Source organism: Schistocerca nitens, chromosome 1 (assembly GCF_023898315.1).
Source record: "Schistocerca nitens isolate TAMUIC-IGC-003100 chromosome 1, iqSchNite1.1, whole genome shotgun sequence".
NCBI lineage: Eukaryota > Metazoa > Arthropoda > Insecta > Orthoptera > Acrididae > Schistocerca > Schistocerca nitens.
This window is the reverse complement of record NC_064614.1, coordinates 426,897,298-426,918,985: the sequence shown is the minus strand read 5'-3', so window position 1 is coordinate 426,918,985 and position 21,688 is coordinate 426,897,298. Positions and strand designations below refer to the sequence as shown.

Genomic DNA, 21,688 nt, shown 5'->3' with positions numbered 1-21,688 from the left:
ACCGCTACCGTAATCATACCTCTTGGTATGTAATTTTGCTGTTGTGTACTATCCTTGCCGTGTGTTTAGATCACATTTTACTGACTTATTTACATAACTATGTTGTTGTTGTGCCTGATCGGGTACAGGTCTTTTCCTCATAGATTAAGTCGACAGAATCAAGCACTGACAGAAAATATCCAGTGACGTGCTCTGGCATTGTGACTAATTTTTCTCTAATCTGCCATGGTAAACGACTTTTCAAAATTTTTAACACGTCTACCTGTGATATTGGGTCCGTCCAGTAGAGTGTATTGTTCAGATATTTTTCAAAGTATCCTCATACACTACCGTATTTGCCATTTAATAGTGCAGGGTTGAAAACCTCGCGTCTGAGTCTTTCTTGCACTGCCTCAGACCAGTATTTGTCGACGAATGCTCATTCAAATTGGATATAAGTGCTGCAACGTTTGCCCACTTCAGTTGCCCATAAAAAAACGTTATCTTGCGTACATCCCACGAGAAATCTGATTTTCTGTGCATCCGTCGAGTTGCGTGGAGGTGATTGTAGGAAACTGTCGATGTCTCAGCAAACCTTCGTCTGCAAAAGTAGTTGATAGACACATGGCGTTTTCGGTCGCATTTAGGTGGTTATTGTAGTTACCTGTAATTCCAGCTGGTAATTGTTCAGGTATTCGAGTTGTGGGTATGTTTACATTTTGCACTCTACAATTGTCACTGGTATCTGCTGTGGGACTCAGTACAATTTGTGGATTAATACCAACAGGTTGTGGTTTGTTCTCTGTAGCCTGTGTATTATTTACATGCATATTTCGAGATCCAGTAATATTTTCTTCTAAAAGATGGCTGATCCTATTTTCCGTGGCTTATAGATTAATGTTTAGGCCCTATCTTGTTCACTATTTCATTTCCTTTGTCTGAATAACCTTTTCTACTACATCTGTGTACAACTTGCAATCTGTTACCAACTACTCCGTAATGGTATTACGCTTATATAATGTACCTGTTTTAGCTTGACTAATGATATCACTCAAATTTTCATTGATCTTCTCTCTCTCCTTCTTAGCACATGCTGAGTCAATTTGTAATGTTGCTACTCTTAAAGTAAGCTCTTCTACAGCTAGAGGTACACCTTCATAGTCTTTATTTAGTCTGTTAACGACAGTGGTTACCCTTTTTACTGTCTAACACAGCTAGCTTTGTGTGGCTTCAATGTTTGTGTTTGCATCTGTGATTTTCTTTATCTGTTGTTCTACTAGATCATTATGGTTGTTAAAAGAATCTATCGTCTGTTTTAACTCCATTACGTTACTGTTAACTTCAGGAAGCACTTCATGCTTTACCAGTGTTTTCATATCTTTCAATTTTTGTCGATTTCAGTGCGAAAATTTGTGGCTAAGTCATCGAATTTCCGTGAGACCATGTCTTGCAAATGCTTGAATACTTGTTTTTCTTCTTGTTTCATTGTACTTAGATCTTGTGTGACGGTGTCCAGATTGTGTGTCAAAATATTAATTTTGATATTCATATATTGTTTCATATCACTGGATCCTATTGTGTTTCATATCATCAAATTTCACTTTTGTGTTAGATAATAGCTGCCATAGTAGTGCTTCAGTTGCACCACTGTGGTTGTTGTCAGCTGTACTTTCCAAGTTAATGTTTGTGTTGTGTCCAAGTGGTGTTTGTAACATGTTGTCAAAATTCATATTGTAATCACTCTGCAATGTTTCATTCATGAGCGGTATGTCGCTCTGGGAGATGTGTGACATGGTCTCGACAATTGTAAACACTGTGTCATCAAGGCTGTTCAGCTGTGGAACCTCGCTATCATTTGTCGCTCCTGCGACACTCATCTCTGGTCTACTTAAACCTCCTGCAGTAGGCATGCATAGTGCCTGAACTTCGATTGTTCGATCTCTCAATTCTATGCCATCTTGGCTGATTGACTTTTCGCTACTGGTATCAACTATGGGCATATATTTTTCGGCTATGTTGTATGAGCATGCAAAAAATGAAATTCTCACAAAAATGTTAAAAATTTCTTATGCTAACCATTACACTTGACAAATGCAATTCACGTGATGTCAAAGCCTATTTTCCGTCTATTATTATGCTAAACTATTGTGTCACAATACTTTATGTTTTACTGACAGTATGTATAACACTGAACAATTTCAGGAGATTTTTAGCAAATAAAATTCAAGGAAGGGAATAATGAGGAAAAGGTTTCTATCTACATCAAATGAGGCACTACCAAGCGTAACCGTGCAAGCAACTCGCGTAACCCTCCTACCTTTGCTGTCCCAAACAAAACAGTTTACTATGGAAGATTTTGCGTGATCTGGGTCCAATTCTTATTCCTTTCCAAAATTTTCTCTTCAATTTTTGCCTTTTTGCTTTACTAGCTCCCTGTCGCGATTCATGCCAAGAAAATACAGACAATTAGTTTTTATGACTCATAGCAGTGTCACTTACTATAACAATAGTTAACAAACACTACTCATAACCGGTGCCCTGAAGTCCTGGCACACAGGTCGACAGTTGTTATAAAAAAGAAAAGAATGAATAAATTAATACATGGTACTAAATATTATTGATTATGTGTATGAAGACATATTTTTGTAGGATATAATACGATTGTGTTATTAAAAATGTTCTGTGCTTATTTGTATCTTTTGGCCATCGGACTTTGCTTACATTTTATGTGGTAGCTGCAGCTGACAGACTCCGGGAACAACGGCGCTTGTCGTAATCAAGAAAATCCTCCTTGTATGTTCTTCACTTACTTCAATAAATAAAAAAAATACTTGATACTGTTGTTCAATATAATATTATTCACGCACAAATATGATTCCTCTCCTCCCCATGAACCATGGACCTTGCCGTTGGTGGGGAGGCTTGCGTGCCTCAGCGATACAGATAGCCGTACCGTAGGTACAACCACAACGGAGGGGTATCTGTTGAGAGGCCAGACAAACGTGTGGTTCCTGAAGAGGGGCAGCAGCCTTTTCAGTAGTTGCAAGGGCAACAGTCTGGATGATTGACTGATCTGGCCTTGTAACAATAACCAAAACGGCCTTGCTGTGCTGGTACTGCGAACGGCTGAAAGCAAGGGGAAACTACGGCCGTAATTTTTCCCGAGGGCATGCAGCTTTACTATATGATTAAATGATGATGGCGTCCTCTTGGGTAAAATATTCCGGAGGTAAAATAGTCCCCCATTCGGATCTCCGGGCGGGGACTACTCAAGAGGATGTCGTTATCAGGAGAAAGAAGACTGGCGTTCTACGGATCGGAGCGTGGAATGTCAGGTCCCTTAATCGGGCAGGTAGGTTAGAAAATTTGAAAAGGGAAATGGATAGGTTAAAGTCAGATATAGTGGGAATTAGTGAAGTTCGGTGGCAGGAGGAACAAGACTTCTGGTCAGGTGACTACAGGGTTATAAACACAAAGTCAAATAGGGGTAATGCAGGAGTAGGTTTAATAATGAATAGGAAAATAGGAACGCGGGTAAGCTACTACAAACAGCTTAGTGAACGCATTATTGTGGCCAAGATAGATACGAAGCCCACACCTACTACAGTAGTACAAGTTTATATGCCAACTAGCTCTGCAGATTACGAAGAAATTGATGAAATGTATGATGAAATAAAAGAAATTATTCAGATAGTGAAGGGAGACGAAAATTTAATAGTCATGGGTGACTGGAATTCGAGTGTAGGGAAAGGGAGAGAAGGAAACGTAGTAGGTGAATATGGATTGGGGCTAAGTAATGAAAGAGGAAGCCGCCTGGTAGAATTTTGCACAGACCACAACTTAATCATAGTTAATACTTGGTTTAAGAATCATGATAGAAGGTTGTATACATGGAAGAACCCTGCAGATACTAAAAGGTATCAGATAGATTATATAATGGTAAGACAGAGATTTAGGAACCAGGTTTTAAATTGTAAGACATTTCCAGGGGCAGATGTGGACTCTGACCACAATCTATTGGTTATGACCTGTAGATTAAAACTGAAGAAACTGCAAAAAGGTGGGAATTTAAGGAGATGGGACCTGGATAAACTGAAAGAACCAGAGGTTGTACAGAGTTTCAGGGAGAGCATAAGGGAACAATTGACGGGAATGGGGGAAAGAAATACAGTAGAAGAAGAATGGGTAGCTTTGAGGGATGAAGTAGTGAAGGCAGCAGAGGATCAAGTAGGTAAAAAGACAAGGGCTAGTAGAAATCCTTGGGTAACAGAAGAAATATTGAATTTAATTGATGAAAGGAGAAAATATAAAAATGCAGTAAATGAAGCAGGCAAAATGGAATACAAACGTCTCAAAAATGAGATCGACAGGAAGTGCAAAATGGCTAAGCAGGGATGGCTAGAGGACAAATGTAAGGATGTAGAGGCTTATCTCACTAGGGGTAAGATAGATACTGCCTACAGGAAAATTAAAGAGACCTTTGGAGATAAGAGAACCACTTGTATGAACATCAAGAGCTCAGATGGAAACCCAGTTCTAAGCAAAGAAGGGAAAGCAGAAAGGTGGAAGGAGTATATAGAGGGTCTATACAAGGGCGATGTACTTGAGGACAATATTATGGAAATGGAAGAGGATGTAGATGAAGATGAAATGGGAGATACGATACTGCGTGAAGAATTTGACAGAGCACTGAAAGACCTGAGTCGAAACAAGGCCCCCGGAGTAGACAACATTCCATTGGAACTACTGACGGCTTTGGGAGAGCCAGCCCTGACGAAACTCTACCATCTGGTAAGCAAGATGTATGAAACAGGCGAAATACCCTCAGACTTTAAGAAGAATATAATAATTCCAATTCCAAAGAAAGCAGGTGTTGACAGATGTGAGAATTACCGGACAATCAGTTTAATAAGCCACAGCTGCAAAATACTAACACGAATTCTTTACAGACGAATGGAAAAACTAGTAGAAGCCTACCTCGGGGAAGATCAGTTTGGATTCCGTAGAAATACTGGAACACGTGAGGCAATACTGACCTTACTACTTATCTTAGAAGAAAGATTAAGGAAAGGGAAACCTACGTTTCTAGCATTTGTAGACTTAGAGAAAGCTTTTGACAATGTTGACTGGAATACTCTCTTTCAAATTCTAAAGGTGGCAGGGGTAAAATACAGGGAGCGAAAGGCTATTTACAATTTGTACAGAAACCAGATGGCAGTTATAAGAGTCGAGGGGCATGAAAGGGAGGCAGTGGTTGGGAAGGGAGTAAGACAGGGTTGTAGCCTCTCCCCGATGTTATTCAATCTGTATATTGAGCAAGCAGTAAAGGAAACAAAAGAAAAATTCGGAGTAGGAATTAAAATCCATGGTGAAGAAATAAAAACTTTGAGGTTCGCCGATGACATTGTAATTCTGTCAGAGACAGCAAAGGACTTGGAAGAGCAGTTGAACGGAATGGACAGTGTCTTGAAAGGAGGGTATAAGATGAACATCAACAAAAACAAAACGAGGATAATGGAATGTAGTCGAATTACGTCGGGTGATGTTGAAGGTATTAGATTAGGAAATGTGACACTTAAAGTAGTAAAGGAGTTTTGCTATTTGGGGAGCAAAATAACTGATGATGGTCGAAGTAGAGAGGATATAAAATGTAGACTGGCAATGGCAAGGAAAGCGTTTCTGAAGAAGAGAAATTTGTTAACATCGAGTATAGATTTAAGTGTCAGGAAGTCTTTTCTGAAAGTATTTGTATGGTGTGTAGCCATGTATGGAAGTGAAACATGGACGATAAATAGTTTGGACAAGAGGAGAATAGAAGCTTTCGAAATGTGGTGCTACAGAAGAATGCTGAAGATTAGATGGGTAGATCACATAACTAATGAGGAGGTACTGAATAGGATTGGGGAGAAGAGGAGTTTGTGGCACAACTTGACCAGAAGAAGGGATCGGTTGGTAGGACATGTTCTGAGGCATCAAGGGATCACCAATTTAGCATTGGAGTGCAGCGTGGAGGGTAAAAATCGTAGGGGGAGACCAAGAGATGCATACACTAAGCAGATTCAGAAGGATGTAGGTTGCAGTAGGTACTGGGAGATGAAGAAGCTTGCACAGGATAGAGTAGCATGGAGAGCTGCATCAAACCAGTCTCAGGACTGAAGACCACAACAACAACTACAACAAAATATGAATCATAGAGCTCGCAGTACTTCATATCTAAAATCACACATCTTCACTGTCCTTCTACATACGAGAGAGTATGAGAGTGAAAACAAAAAAACTGTACAAAAATTGAATGTTTTTTCTTTCATTTGTCTGCGCCTTACCGTGCATTCATAACTTACGGCTTTGCCAGCTCTTTGGTCGCTCGGTGTTTCATTTTTGTTTTTAATTAATCTTAATTTTACGGCATCCTGGCGGCCTTATAGCATGCACCTCCACAGACGGCGCCTCCGCGTATGGAGGTGGAGTGCTAGGGAAGCATTTTGAGAATGAGGTGGTCTGCGCATATGTAGCTGCTGAGAGTGGACAAACCAAGGCCATGGTCCTGAACTGAGTTGCAGCGGGCAACACTCAGGTTCATTTGTTTTGGGTACATCGTATTATACATTCAAATCTGCGGAGGATTATACATTTTAAAACAGATTTCGATAGCGAACCAAAATCATTGCGTTTTCTTGACAGCAGCTTCTACTCCATGTAATTTTTTAAGACGTTTATAATGCATGTACGTGTGTGTGTTTGAGTGTAGTGTAGTGTAGTGTAGTGTAATAAAGACTAGGAAGTTCTCCTATACTATGTATGCGATTGATATGGTGACAAACATAGTTCTTAAACTATGAGTCTCTAAAACCGATAAGTATTATTACTTTACTTTGTTCTAACGTCTACATCGTAATACCATCGTCACTGCTATTCAAGTACATGACCGAATCATCTGACTGTAAATTTAAGATGACAGGTTCACGGCTTAAATCCGCCTCCATCTCCCTTTCAAAGTCTTCTTCCTGAAACTTTTCAGCGTGCTGTACATAAATTACCCCTGCTGAAGCCGGACGCCACTTATTGCTTCATGCAAAAGCATTTCAGTGTTGGTTATCTTGAATGCTTTGGTGATTCTTTCTCCACATAGCCTTTTAACATTTGCTGAAATTAATTCCATCGTATTATACTGACAGTGACGTGTGGGTAGACACAAAACTGTGTGACCACGTTCTCATACAAGAAAGTAAAATTTGTATGTTCTGTCACGTGATTCATATAAATTAACAAGTCACAGGAGCTTGTCTTACACTGTCCAGAATGTTTCTATTTCTCATCCAAAGCACAGGATCCGCTTTCCTGATGATTGTACTTGGTGTTTTCTCTGTAACAGCTGAATGATTATTGGTATGGTAATTACAATAACTGACTTCGAAGCAGGGTATGGCAAGAATTGTTCAGTGAACCACTTCTTTCCGAACAGTAGTCATTCCTATTTTTATTACACCTAAATACAAATTTACTCTCAAGAACAAAACCAGAAGAATACAGCATAATTATCCCAGAACCTTGTCCTATGGGGACTTTAAAACAGTCAGTACCATCACTCACTGTCCAGCAGGTATTTATGGAATGATTTTGATTCACTCATGTTTCATCAAGGTAACACACTAGCTACCTCCTTCACTTGTGCATCTTTATATGGGAAGTGGTTCATGTTGAACCTAGGTCACTTCTTTCAATTGAAAACTCTGTTCTTAAGATATTTGAACCCAATGTCTTTTAAAATACTTTGCTTTGACGAAGTACTACCTCTGAAACCAGTTTGCTCGTGCATGACCACAACAAACTTTTGTGATACCGGGTTTCTCCTTCTTGTATACATTTCAAACACAGTGTCTTTTAAAATATCGGTGTCAAAACCATCCATTTGTGTTACAAATTTCTTGCGATTTCGATGCTTTCCAGGCGACATGAATACAAATTTTCCTGAGGCTTCTACAGCTCTGAAACTTTTATTAACTATTCTCTGTACAGTTCTCTTGGCGACATGTGCTTCTGCAGTTTGTTCTTGAGTCTTCAAAAGTCAAAATTAGAAGGCTCACTTTCAGATTAACATTTTAAAAATTTATAGATGCGATACGTAAATTCCTGCTTGTGGAGGTCTATATCTACATGATTACTCTTTAATTCGCAATGAAGTGCCTGGCAGAGGCTTCATATAACCACCTTCAACCTATTTTCCTACAGTTAAACTCTCGAACAGAGCACGGGAAAAACGAACACTTCAGTCTTTCTGTGTGAGCTCTTATTTCTGTTATTTTATTACAATCATCATTCCTACCTGCGTAAGTGGACACCAACAAAATATTTTCACACTCTGAGGAGGAAGATGGTGATTGAAATTTCATGAGAAGATCCTTCCGCAGCGAAAAACGTCTTTCTTGTGATGATTGCCATCCCAATTCGAATTTCATATTCGTGGCAATTCCTCTTGTTTCACGAAAATACAAAACGAGCTGCTCTTTTTTTGGACTTTGTCAATGTCTTACACGAATACTATCTTATGCAAATCCCAGACCAGACAGCAATACTCCAGAAGAGGGAGGGCAAGCGTAAAGTAAGCAGTTTCTTTGGTAAACCTTTTGTACTTTCTAAGCGTTCTGCCAATATGTCAGTCTTTGGTTTACATTCCCCATACGATTATCTGTGTAGTTGTCACAATTTAAGTTATTCATAATTGTAATCCATAAGCATTTAGTTAAATTTACAGCTTTTAGATTCGTGTTTTATCCTATATCCGAAATTTTGTGGAATCCTTTTAGTACTCATGCAGACGACGTCACACTTCTCATTAATTAGAGTCAACTGCCACTTCTCGCACCCTACAGATATCTTGTCTAATTGTATTGTAATTTGTTTTGATCATCTGATGACTACATAAGATGGTAAATGATAACATCATCTGCAAACAATCTAAAAGGGCTGCTCGGATTGTCTCCTAAATCGTTTATGTATATCCCTAACACTTCCTTAGGGAAGGCCAGATTTCCCTTCTGTTTCATTTGTTGATTTTCCATCGATTACTTTATACTGTGACCTTTCTGACAGGAAATCACGAATCCAGTCACACAACTGGGACGATACTCCATAGGCATTCAATTTCTCCCAGATAGCCATTCGTAGAAGAATGAATCTTGTTGGTTGCTAGCAGTTAATGGAAGGGGATGCCTTCCTACATGACTCAAACTATAGCTGTAACTTGCTGTTAGCCGTACGGAAAGACAATAAATATTATTGGCTGCCAGTGGCTAATGGAGGGGGATGCGCAGAATGGCTGAAAATTGGACTGCCTTCCTAAATGACATGGACTTTAGTAGTGAGTGTGCTGGAGTGGTAGTGTGGCAGACATGGTCGACTGTACATTTAGTGAAAGAGCTGTGAGTCAGGAATACGCGAAGTTGAAATATAAGGTGTTTAATATCGCATCGAGAGAAATATGTATGATATAGTCAGGCATGTTTCCTATTGTTTGAAGATGAATAAAAGTGAGATAAAGGAAGTCATCTTTTATTTCAGAAAAACTGCACCCTCTTTCGTTATTAATTTGGTTGTAAATTATTATAGTTATTCCAAGTACTGTCAGTCAGCAGTTTAGCTTTTTGCGATCGTTGCTGAAGTAAGTCTTGCTCCTCATAGTCCGATTGCCAGCCGATAGAAAGATGGTCAGACACATTCAAATTATGGGGGGAGGGGGGGGAGAGTTTACACAATGTTAATTTGAGAAATGCCGAGTTGCACTGTGTTTTTTTGGAGTCCACATTGAGTTGTACCCCCCCTCTCTTATGACTTGCTGGGTAAGTCAGCCCAAAGAGTTCATAAGAAGGCAATGGTATACCACCTTCAATAGGTCCGCGCGTAGTAATATGGCATTGTGATAATCAATCCAACATTCACGCTGTTGACATCTTTACTTCAGCAATTTGGTAAAAGATGCGAATGTTGGATATGTTATGCTGTTAGCTCTGGAATACTGGAGTATGGTTCATGATTAAAGTGAACTTAGTACAGAATAGCTCATATTGCAAATACAATCAGTAATACTTCCGTCTCTATTTGTGGGTACTTCTGTAGTCACTAATATTTCTGTCTCTATCTGTGGGTGGTTCTTTTGTGTGTTGTTGTCTGTTGTGAGTATCAATCTGTGTATGAGACAAAGGATGAAGAGAAGTACTCGTCCAAGGTATCAGTTGAGGACTCGCGTGTGTAACAAATATGATCTTAATATTACTTTGCGTGTTATGTTTCCGTGTGACGCTAGATTCAAACTCTAATACTCTGAGAGAGAAGCAAGGTGAGTCAGCCGTCTATCCAGCAACGCCACTTGGCTTGCATTGCACAGGATGACGTGCATATACATCCACCAGAGATCATAGTAGGAAAGAAGTTACGAAGTGGGGCAGTGTCGTGTGAAACTGGGATGAATACTAATTCAAGTGGGAAAGCTGAAAATGAAGTGATTCTAACATTGAGACCATTCTTTGTGAGGTATTCTATGTTGCCAGTGTAATGTATTTCATGTAATTTAAATATGTGTGGTTTGCATGGGAAAGTAGCAAGATAGGTTCAGAGGCAGTGGGTTATGCATATTTCTTTTTGTACCGCTCAGTCTGGAGTGATGATGGGTGTGAGAGTCAAAGTGTGAGATATAGCAAAAGATCCACCATCCTATCCAGAAAGTGCACTGTAGCGTTAGATAATTACGAGACCATAAGATAATCACCAATGTAAAGCCATCCCACTGGGCGGAGTTTCTCATGTGTAATTGTTGTACAAAATGTAATGGCGTGTTTAGGTTATCTTTGAATCATAATAGAATTTATCAGAATAAAAAAGATAGTGAAAAGAAAAAGATTGGTGGCCTTGTTATTCGAATAGTGTGTACTCATGATAACCAGGATTTATAATGTGTGCGCTATTCATATTCAGTGCGATGGCCATGTGTTGATCAAAGCCGTTGGGTAAGAAAGAAAATGTGGTATTGCCAGAGTGTAGTGAACAATCAGAGTTGTGCAAATTCCTAACAGTTAGATGTGCGTTATCCGTTTCCAGTGCATAATATTCAAACAGGAGAATAATTTGTAGCTTAATTGTGGGTACTAGAGCTCATAATCAGTCATTGATGTTACTCGAGAGATAAGAATAAATCGACTCACTTGGTAGACCACTCATCTTGCAGGCCTGACTGCTTGATGCCACAGTATGAGCATGGCTTGTGGGTGCCTCTCAATGGGCCAGTACAGCTTCAAGATTGTTTATGAACAGATTAAAGTCACCAGCAGGTGCTCGATATACACTTAATATTATGAAGGATTTTTTGTGAAATTCTACTTCTGTTGCACATGCTTCCATATGCTGTTCTAGGCAAAATTTATGAATGTCTGTGTTCTTAAATTTATGACAGTTCCTGATGAATGTGGCAACTCCTCCTTTCTCCATTTCTGATCTACAAAAGTGAGATGCTAACCTAAACCCTATAACACTTAAAAGTTCTATACCAGTGGTCACCTGATGTTCAGAGAGGCAGATTATGTCAGCTGGGTTTGAAGACTCTAATTCATCCATGCAGATAGTTAATTCATTAATTTTATTTCCCAGTGCTCGAATATTTTGATGCAATAAAGACAGCTGACATTTCACATTGACTGAGTTAAAATTGGGTAGAGTTAAAATATCTGCTGACAGTTGAAAATGCTTAACCAATAGCTGTTTATGCTGATGTAATAAGCTATAATTATGTTTTTTTTGTTTCTTTGTGCCCAACGACTGTATTTGTTTCAAGTAGTAAAGGGTACATCAATAATTTGCAATGATGTGTATTGCATATCACCCTGTGGCCATCTTCAGCGCAGTAAATGTAAGTTAAAACATTAAAAACACTTATATTTGTACATAGTCCAGTTGGGGCAATGCACATATACAGTGAGCAAAATCTAGATATGCAATAAACATCATTTTGATTGATTGCTGTATCCTTTAACACTTTATCTAAGAATTGACATGATCCCACTGTCAACCTTGAGGAAATCAAATATTTCTTAGAAATACTAGTGCTTTGTGGGTATAATCAACTGACAAGAAAGAAAATATATTTGGAGAGAAGCAATACCATACACAATAAGTTAATATATAATGCAATGAGGAGGAATATATTTGAAATGATCAATTGGTTCATTCATTTGTTTAATCATGATAACCTTGATGCAAACAGTAAAGATAAATTGTGGAAAATCAGCCTCATATTACTCGTTGTAAGACACAATTATCCAAATATTTTGGGCCTGAACAGAATTCGGCTTCTGCAGAAGAAAGAAATATATATGAAAAGGGTATTGCTCATTCTAGCATACAAGAAAGAAATGATCTGTGTCTGTGTAAAGTATGTGACAACCCTGTTGCTCTTGCAGTATCAAATACAAATGGTGTGAATCCAATACTGGTAATTAACATTACAAGATATTACCTGTGGTCAAGGAAACACATTGAAGTCCCTCAGCCCTTCATCCTGACAGAGTACAACAAGCACATGGATTGAACTGATTGAATGGATCAAAATGTGAATCAGTACAGGATAAATGTGCATAACAGGAAATGGTATTGGCCCAATTGCAGTTGGTTACTGTATCTTGTTATAAGCTGTGAAACTAGAAATACAATTACTCATGTAAATTTTCAAAAAAAATAAAAAAAAAAATTGTGCGGGTGTACATGCGGAAGTATTCGATACCACTGAAGGGACCTGGACGAATCCCACACTACAGTACTATATAAGATGATTTCTGTTGATGGAAAGACCACCTGACTGTGAAAATACTGGAAGACTGAATGTCTGGAAGAAAGTGTAAGACTCAGCATATATGTGAGACTGTGTTTGAATGTTCTGCTGGTTACTGTACCAAATAAAGTGGTTTTTTTTTTTGTTTACAATTTGTATCTCGTTCTCGTGTCTAATTTGTTATCGTCAGTAAAAAAAAAGTGTACCCTTTTCATATTAAGGTATGTTTTGCCTAGTATTATATATACCGGATATTATGTTAAAACTACAAAGGTAATGTTTTCTTTTTCACTTTTACAGTAGTAAATAATAAAAACAGTTAGCAAGAAGTTCAGGCACTACTGGGTTAATTTCGCTTCCGGTATAGATCACTTTTAACGTAGGTTTTCAAGTTTTATAGCGCACACGACTGCGTCCACGAAAGATTTCATGATCAATATGTCATTTGTGTACAGTTTACAACAATATAACTAAGATAACTAACTCTTTATCGTATTCAGGCTGTTCGAGCTGCAGTAATTGAAATAGATAGGCGTACTTTCAGAAATATAAAAACCACATAAGACAAAACAATTTCTTCCTGAAAATTTACTTCATTTCAGTTTATACTTTCCCATCAGATTTATGTAAAATTTACCGTTTGTAATAAATGAAAACTAATATAAACCTATGCCACATAACTCCCGAACAAAAAAGTGTTGCACAACATTAAGCTTTCACTCGGTAATGAAAACACAAGTGTAATTTTTTGAATAATTTAATTCTAAACATACTATTACAAATACTGGAGCGTTATCAAGATAAGTCTTTAGCAACTCTATTTGAGTATTGTACATTTTGTTGGTGCAAAGTTAAGCTTCATACCGGTTGTTAAAATAATCCTTCCCTGTTAGTTTTAGCATTTCTGCAGTTTTGCACATAATTACATTCTGAAACACACAGTAAGATTTCTGTTACTTACCGTGTTCTTGAAGTGTATCCTGTTGTCATGAAACTATTTACACTGCTGGTTCTCATGACAACAATGCTTTGTTTACATGTAACCACGTTGAGAGAATCTATTTTTTTTTATCCATGTTTATCACCCTTAAGCTATATATTACTAAGCAGTACTCCGAGATGTTGTGTGAAATAAATCTTAATAGAAAGAGCAACACAATATGTTTGCCAAACATTGCTGGCTCTGACATTTGGCTATCATTGGGATGCTTAGAAATATGTGTGAAGGGATGTATTTTGATTGGATCGTTGTTTAGTGTAGGACTGCTCACTGCTAGGTAGTGAATGGCAGTGCTTGGTGTTCTGTGTGGCAGCAGAGATCTTAGAAAATATGTAGGAATGAGTTTTTTATGTCGGATTTTACATTAAAATTTGTATGAATTTGTTGCATGTTGCGCATTAAAGTTCGGAGACAATAGCTTTTCCAGTGTATTTAGTGGAATGGTGGGTCTCATTTATGGTTTTTATTGCTCCCGATCGTTTATACTTCATTTAGTACCTATTGATCATTCGTTTGTGTCACGGTAGTAGTATTACTAATTTTATTTTACCATAAATTTGGTATTTGTAGTCTTAAGCGTACAGCTATATTAATTAGTTCCGTGTAAAATACCTGTACATTGTGCGGTAACATTGGCACATATTTTAAGTCAGTGAAGCGCCTCTGTTATCTGTGTGGAAATAATCGCACGCAGTGTTTCGCGAAATAGTTGTTATTCTACGAAATAGGCGATCTAAGGCCTGTGCTCTCCCAAACCTGCGTACTCGTATTCTCTTCGTAAAACAGTGCCCTTGAAATGGAAATGCCAACGTTTTACTGCTCTAAATCTGTTCTGTCCTTGCAGATAGGGAAAAGTCAGCTGGCCTTGGCATCAGAGAAACGTAATTTGCTACAGTCAGTTTCACCATTTGCTATGCAGAACATCTGTTAACAGTTGACAAATTCGTCTTTATCTATGGTAATAGTAATCGTAATATCATCACAGTCTAGTGCGGTGTTGTCATTAGATGATGAAGGAAAAGAGTAAGTCTTGCCTTCTACAAAGTATCTGAACAGATTTACAAAATGATTCTGTCAGAAGTATTTCATTAGTTGCATGTTGCACAGAATATGTACAAAAGAATTTGTGTGACTTATTTGACACAAAAACTTACAAGGGAACCTCCCCATCCTCAGATTTAATTATAAGTTGGCACAGTGGATAGGCCTTGAAAAACTGAACACAAATCAATCGAGAAAACAGGAAGAAGTTGCATGGAACTATGAAAAAAATAAACAAAATATACAAACTGAGTAGTTCATGTGAAAGATGAGCAACATCAAGGATAATGTGAGCCCAGGGCCGCCGTGGTCCCGTGGTTAACGTGAGCAGCTGCGGAACGAGATGTCCTTGGTTCAAGTCTTCCCTCGAGTGAAAAGTTTAATTTTTTATATAATCCAGCTTCGCTCTCCAAAATTCCAGGACATGTTCAGATTTGCTTGGACATATGCAGGATTTGACCGTATACACACGGAAAAATGTGAAAACGTTAAAAACATATGTTTTGACAGAGCACAGGGAAAACTGTGCGACTGTGAAACTGTTGCATTCATTTGTTGCAGTTTATGTGACAAACTCTTATGTTGTCATCACGTTTTTGGGAGTGATTATCACATCCACAAGAAAACCTAAATCGGGCAAAGTAGAAGTATCTTTTTACCCATTCGCCAAGTGTACAAATTAGGTGGGTCGACAACACATTCCTGTCATGTGACGCACATGCCGTCACCAGTGTCCTACAGAATATGTCAGACGTGTTTTCCTGTGGAGGAATCGGTTGACCTATGACCTTGCAATCAAATGTTTTCGGTTCCCATTGGAGAGGCACGTCCTTTCGTCTACCAATCCACGGTTTTGCGGTGCGGCCGCAAAACACAGACACTAAACTTATTACAGTGAACAGAGACGTCAATGAACGAACGGACAGATCATAACTTTGCGAAAATAAAGAAAATAAACTTTACACTCGAGGAAAGACTTGAACCAAGGACCTATCGTTCTGCAGCTGCTCACGCTAACCACGGGACCACGGTGGCCCTGGGCTCACATTATCCCTGATGTTGCTTATCTTGCATATGGACTACTCAGTTTGTATATTTTTTTCAAAGTTCCACATAACGTCTTCCTGTGTTCTCGATTGATCTATGTTCAGTTTTTCAAGGCCTATCCACTGTGCCACCTTATAACTAAATCTGAGGGGGGTGTGATGGGGAGGTTCCCTTGTTAGAATAAATAGTGTGTGTTTATGTAACAACATTAATGGAGGATTCGGTTTCTAATTGTTAGCATGTGGGGCTGCTCTGGGGTAACTGATGAAACCAGCAGGTGTCCATGTAATATGGAGAAACAAATTTAAAGATTATATGATGGTTTGTTTTGTAATGTAATGACTCTGTGTGTGTGATGATTTTTCTCAGCTTAAAAACTGTTGCACACAACCTGTTACGGGATGAAACAGTTTAGTGGAGAACCACTCTCATTTTATGATTTGGTACTGTCACGACGTAAGGCTAAAGGTTGGGATAGGGGTGTATTCATTGCCTGTGACAGTTAACCACATGAACTTTCAAGTACATCATGTAACCTCATGTGGATGTAAATTAAATGTAACATGTGACTTTACTGTGGGATTTCTGTTACAGGACAATAGGAAACAACATTGGCATAGTTTTGAAGACACCCCAGTTCTTCCAAGATCACTTTAGTCGGAAGTACTGAAAGTTGGTGAAAAAAAACTTGTATGGTCATTGCAATTGCTCACTTAATGCATTACATAGATATTGGAAGGAACAAATATTAGGTTTTGATATCCACTTGATGTTGGAAACAGAAGTTATTGAATGGTATATGGTTAAAAGCTGCAAAATTCATGCAAAAAGATGCCTTTTATTACACGAAAAATTTATTCCCTAAGCTTTAAAAAAATGCAGACCTGGATTAAGTACAGCACATATTTGTTATTGTATTTAGTAAAATGTTGGATACTAAACAACTATATGGCATTCCTAACTGTATGTTTGTGCCAGCCCTACATGTGTCTAATAAAGGAATCAAAAGCACTAAATGAAGTTACTTTTAGTTTCACTTAAGTGCAATTACAGATTTGTTTGACTTGCAGGTGAGCATTACGGAAATGATAAAAATCTGAAGTGACAGACACTTGAAGGTAGGCACAAGTATCCCAGAAATGTCTCCGTATGAAGCTTCAAGAATCACTATTGATTGAGGAACCTAGGAATGTACTGTAGTACATTACATATTGCTTCTGTAGGGATTGTGAAAAAAATATTAGACTAATTACAGTGCCCACAAACACATTTAGGCAATAGTACTTCCTATTCTCCAGTCACAAATGGAATGGGGAAAACCAAGTATGTGGTGCCATGGCAAGTATCTCATCCATGTATTTCACAGTGGTTTACAAAGTACAAGTGTAGATACAATGCCCCTACCCCCTCCCTCCCTGATCTCTTGGCTGTAATTTTTTTTTCTTTTTGTTTGTCCATAGACCATTTAGTACAGCAGTATACAATGTCAACACACACTGACGTGTAGTGTAACCCAAGGCCTAGGTTACATTGTGAAGTTGGGTTAAACTGGAAATGTTTGGTGTCAGTGACAACAGAGCTAGCACCTGCAATGAAAGGGGAACAAATGGGATTTGTTGGATTACTAAGAAAAAAGCTGCAGTGTACAGAAGAATCATTGTACAGCATCCACTGCATTTTGCACAAAGAACTACTCTGTGCAAAAGCAGCAAAACTGGGGTTAGTGGTTATTCGTGCAGATAATTGAGATCCCACGGGCTTACACATAGACAGTTTCACACATATTTAGCTGAAATTGGGGAAGAGTATGGTAACATGCCATACCACAGTGAAGGCCACTGGCTTAGCTGCGGTAATGTACTCAAAAGATTTTTTGAGCTGAGAATACCAATAAATCAGTTTTTAAAGGACAAAGGAAGGTACGATCCCAAGTTGGAAGATCCAGAGTGGGTTGCCGACCTTGCATTTTTAGTGAACATTCCCGGACTCATGAATGCATTGAACACAAGTTTGCAAGGAGAGAATCAGCTAATTTGTGAAATGGCTGAAAAGCTGCAAGCTTTCACTAGTAAGCTTGAGCTGTGAACAACAGTGCATTTCCCTACTCTGTCTACTGTGCGAGAACAGAATTGCAAAGAATATGTTTACGTACTTAGTGCAATAAAAGAGGGATTTCTCAAGCAATTTGGGATATATCATATTTATCCCAAGCTTTTGAATGGTTCTCGAGACCATTTGCTGTTTCTGTAGATGATATTCATCCCAATTTACAAATGGAATTAATAGATATATTGTGTAATTCTCATCTGAGAGACAAGTTCCTTTTGGCAAGACTTGTAATAGACTTTTATCACGACTTTCCACAGCAAGAGTTTCCCTGTCTCTATTGTGAAGCCCCGAAGATAATGTCAATGTTTGGCTCGACATACGTTTGTGAGAGATTTTTTTTCTGTTATGAAAATTAATAAGTCTCGGTTAAGAGCTGACTCAGGGATTGTTCCACATCTTCACTGGTCATGGCCCTTATCCAACATATCTATGTCGGTTTGGGAAGAGGGCGACACCTGCTTGTGACTGTGGCGCATCGGAGGGTACTCTTGACCATGTGGTTTACGAGTGGCCCCTTTTTGATGATGTAGCAGCCGCACTACGACAACAACTGCCGAGTAACACTACCTACGACCTACTGAGACAAGAAGGGACTTTTCAAACACTGAATACATTAGCCAATGAGGTATCACAAAAAGTATTGACGATATTCTTGAGAGACTTTCGTGACTGGTTGCTAATCACCAATCGTGTCCAGCACTCCGATCCCATACCACTTGTTCGTGGATAGGTCGACTTAACAGTTGGAATCCGCCACTTGCAGCACTAGGGGGACTGGGGTGATCTATTTCACGGACTTGACACATGCACCGTATATGACGTAGATTACTTAGTAGTTTAGTAGAATAGAATAGGAAAGTAGACTAGGAACCTGCAGTGACAATAACCTCCTTGCCTGCCTTGTGTCAGGGGCATGCTCATTGGATTTAGCTCGATGAGCCAGGCACTCAGGTAGGTTTATACTAACACTGGCACACATGTAACGCTGCAGGCAGTTAATACAAATCACCAGTAGTTATTAGAAAGTAATGTTAACATTAGAAATAGTCTGCCCATTAACACAAGTAATACTGTCTGTAGTCTTGCAAATTAATATGTAATTAAAATAACATTGTAGAATATTAAGACCCACTAATCGCTATGGTGGTGGGTTACTGTATAATAATTATGATTGGAGGAAATAAAGGATTAAAAAAAAAATCAGTGATGAAAATTTACATAACTGTTTGCATTTGTCTGTATGTAGAAACTTTGTTCCAGACATTAAACGTATTGTAAACTACACCTGTGATAATTAAATAAAACGTATTGTAGGTAATAGTTACTCTTTCAAACCATGATTTCTTTCAAGCACTCCTATTAACCTTGTTCCTTCATTCAATAAAGCAAGCGGAGAGACGGTATGGTGGGGAGGGGAGAGAAGCGGGTGGCCAACTTACCCCTGTGTGCACGCAGAATACCTGTTAACTGCACACGAGCAAGTGCACCGTACACTTGCAGGATTCCTGCCCCCACCCCCCTTCCCCCGGTGTAATGCCTCCTATTGCTGCCTACCGGCACTTCCATGATCACCGGTGTGATGTCCTTTTTCTGTGCCCAACCAGTATTCTTCACCTCGTCAAGATACATGAAAGCGAGGCAACACAACACTGTCACTGCAGACAATATTTGTTGATCAATAAGTTTAAATTCAAATTATTACTCTCAGCTAGCTGCGTTGTTTAGTGGTGGCTGTGTTGTTGTTGTTGTTGTTGTGGTCTTCAGTCCTGATGCTGGTTTGATGCAGCTCTCCATGCTAGTCTATCCTGTGCAAGCTTCTTCATCTCCCAGTACTTACTGCAACCTACATCCGTCTGAATCTGCTTAATGTATTCATCTCTTGGTCTCCTTCTATGATTTTTACCCTCCACGCTGCCCTCCAATGCTAAATTTGTGATCCCTTGATGCCTCAGAACATGTCATAGCAACCGGTCCCTTCTTCTTGTCAAGTTGTACCACAAACTCTTCTTCTCCCCAAGTCTATTCAATACCTCCTCATTAGTTATGTGATCTACCCATCTAGTCTTCAGCATTCTTCTGTAGCACCACATTTCGAAAGCTTCTATTCTCTTCTTGTCCAAACTATTTATCGTCCATGTTTCACTTCCATACATGGCTACACTCCATACCAATACTTTCAGAAACGACTTCCTGAAACTTAAATCTATACTTGATGTTAACAAATTTCTCTTCTTCAGAAACGATTTCCTTGCCATTGCCAGTCTACATTTTATATCCTCTCTACTTCGACCATCATCAGTTATTTTGCTCCCCAAATAGCAAAACTCCTTTACTACTTTAAGTGTCTCATTTCATAATCTAATTCCCTCAGCATCACCCGACTTAATTCAAATACATTCCATTATTCTTGTTTTGCTTTTGTTGATGTTCATCTTATACCCTCCTTTCAAGACACTGTCCATTCCGTTCGACTGCTCTTCCAAGTCCTTTGCTGTCTCTGACAGAATTACAATGTCATCGGCGAACCTCTCCATGGATTTTAATACCTACTCCGAATTTTTCTTTTGTTCCCTTTACTGCTTGCTCAATATACAGATTGAATAACATCGGGGAGAGGCTACAACCCTGTCTCACTCACTACAAATGCTAGAAATGAAGGTTTGCCTTTCCTTAATCTTTCTTCTAAGATAAGTCGTAAGGTCAGTACTGCCTCACGTGTTCCAATATTTCTACGGAATCCAAACTGATCTTCCCCGAGGTCAGCGTCTACCAGTTTTTCCATTCGTCTGTAAAGAATTCGTGTTAGGATTTTGCAGCCGTGGCTTATTAAACTGAGAGTTCGGTAATTTACACATCTGTCAACACCTGCTTTCTTTGGAATTGGAATTATTATATTCTTCTTGATGTCTGTGGGTATTTCGCCTGTCTCATACATCTTGCTCACCAGATGGTAGAGTTTTGTCAGGACTGGCTCTCCCAAGGCCATCAGTAGTTCTAATGGAATGTTGTCTACTCCGGGGGCCTTGTTTTGACTCAGGTCTTTCAGTGCTCTGTCAAACTCGTCAAGCAATATCGTACCTCCCATTTTGTCTTCATCTACATTCTCTTCCATTTCCATAATATATTGATATTCATACAAGTGGTTCTCTTTTCTCCAAAGGTCTCTTTAATTTTCCTGTAGGCAGTATCTATCTTACCCTAGTGAGATAAGCCTCTACATAATTACATTTGTCCTCTAGCCATCCCTCCTTAGCCATTTTGCACTTCCTGTCAATCTCATTTTTGAGACGTTTGTATCCCTTTTTGCCTGCTTCATTTACTGCATTTTTATATTTTCTCCTTTCATCAATTAAATTCAATATTTCTTCTGTTACCCAAGGATTTCTATTAGCCCTTGTCGTTTTACCTACTTGATCCTCTGCTGCCTTCAGTACTTCATCCTTCTGAGCTACCCATTCTTCTTCTACTGTATTTCTTTCCCCTATTTGTGACAATTATTCCCTTATGCTCTCCATGAAACTCTGTACAACCTCTGGTTCTTTCAGTTTATCCAGGTCCCACCTCCTTAAATTCCCACCTTTTTGCAGTTTCTTCAGTTTTAATCTACAGTTCATAACCAATAGATTGTGGTAAGAGTTCACATCTGCCCCTGGAAATGACTTACAATTTAATACCTGGTTCCTAAATCTGTCTTACCA

The 21,688-nt window shown here is 38.8% G+C and overlaps 1 protein-coding gene across 1 annotated transcript in view; it reads right to left on the bottom strand.

The window, feature by feature from the left end:
- LOC126250644 (tektin-1) overlaps window positions 1–2,349 on the bottom strand; it is a 215,978-nt gene extending 213,629 nt beyond the window's left edge. The window contains exon 1 of the mRNA XM_049951580.1: window positions 2,297–2,349. The gene's annotated coding sequence lies outside the window, so the exon portion shown is untranslated. The remainder of the gene's footprint in view (window positions 1–2,296) is intronic.
- Between the last annotated feature and the right edge of the window lie 19,339 nt (window positions 2,350–21,688).